The sequence below is a fragment of the Mus caroli genome, unplaced genomic scaffold (genome assembly GCF_900094665.2).
Source record: "Mus caroli unplaced genomic scaffold, CAROLI_EIJ_v1.1 scaffold_16058_1, whole genome shotgun sequence".
NCBI classification, from domain to species: Eukaryota; Metazoa; Chordata; class Mammalia; order Rodentia; family Muridae; genus Mus; species Mus caroli.
In genome coordinates this window covers 6,114-7,858 of record NW_018391306.1, presented here as the reverse complement: position 1 = coordinate 7,858, position 1,745 = coordinate 6,114, and positions in this window count along the sequence as shown.

The window sequence follows — 1,745 nt, the reverse complement described above, 5'->3', positions numbered from 1 at the left end:
ATATTCTAAAAAGAATGTTTAAGCTATTTTAAATTCTTGTGCCTCTTCCCCCAAAGGATATTTAAAAATATGATCTTATATTAACTTTATATTCTTTCTTCATAAATTTTGCCTTAAACATTGTGCCTTGTTTTATTAGAATCCAATTCTGGCTTTTGTAACAACATTTTATTTTAAACAGACATTTACTTTAAAAAAAATCTTTATAATGCTTGTATTTGCTATATCACTGCTTATCTGTTTATTGAATTTATTGAATACACAACTCCAAACATTTATCATTTATTGTATGTACTAGATAAAAGAGAAAATAAAGATACAGTGTGTTCTCCTGAAAAAAAAAAAGAATCTAAATGAATGTTTAGTTACAATATTTAGTCAGGTATGACACGGAACTGAAAATAAAGAGGAAGGGAAAGATGCATAAGATCATAAAAATGTAAATCATCATAAAAGAAAGAATTAACTCCAAAATATATCAAGATGTGAACTCAGGTAAATAAGAAATTAAATGATGAAAATAGACATATGATATATTTTAATAGGTGAAAACCATATAAGTCTAAGAGTGGTTCTATATGAAATGAGTCTTCTTTTCTTCGAGAAAGTTAGAAAGAGAAAAAGTGAGAGGCATGGAGGGACAGGTTGAGGAGGGAAAGAGAAGGAGAATGAGCAGGAAGAAGAACATGCTAAGCTTAGTGGAGCATACCATTGATCCCAATACTCACTAAGATCAAAGTTTACACTCTATCTAAGGAGTCAATCATGACCATGAATGAGATCCTTCTTCAAACAACAACAGAAACAGCAACAGCAACAGCATCAGCAACAACAACAACAACAATAGCAGTAGCAATAACAAATAAAAGCAAAATAAGATACCATAGGGAGGTATATTTTGGTCCTGATAAGATCTGAAACGAGATATAGAAACTGATTGCACTGGCCTTTGTGTTCATTTGTGTAGTTGTGGGAATAGGTCTTTTTGTTCAGAAAACTCCTAATTATACCATATCCAGTTTTGGAGCTTGGAAAATGATGAAAATGACCGCTTATGATGCAGGATTGTAATGTATTGTGTTCACACTGTGTTATCTATATATATCACGTCTCTAATCAGAATAAAATTTCTCAGGGATATTTAATTGTATTGTTGCTTTCCATTCCTGTTCAAATTAATTCTCACAGGGGCTTAATCTGCTTTTGCTGCTGAAGGCAGACCCCCCTGCTCGTGTACGGTTATGCTGGGGCCATATGTCACGACAGTAATGTTTTCAAATGGTCAAAGATGCCCCTCATGTTTTTCATCTTTAAATAGTACAGACAAAATGTAAGAAGACAGAGTTAACCCCTAAAAATAAACTTATAAAACAACTATGCTATTAAACTTGGTAGAATTGTATGCAAAGAAAGCTAAGAGAGCTAGATTGATAAGGAAGGGTCAAGGGGCCCTTTGCAGGATCATCCTCTCGAAGGATGATCCAAGGGAGAATACTTGGATCATCCTGCGAGAGAAAATAAAATTGATTACATAGTCTTCCTCGGGAGAGGTGGGAATGGGAACAGGAGGGATCAGGTTGGACAAAATGGATGAAGAGAGAAAGTCCTGGGAGAGAAGACTTAACCTGAGAGTCTTCTCAGGCATCAGGTAAAAATGTAGAGCAATGGAAACTCCCTGGAATCTACAAGGGTGACCCTAGAGAAGAATGACAATAACAGGGGATGCAAAGCCTGAACTTGCCATG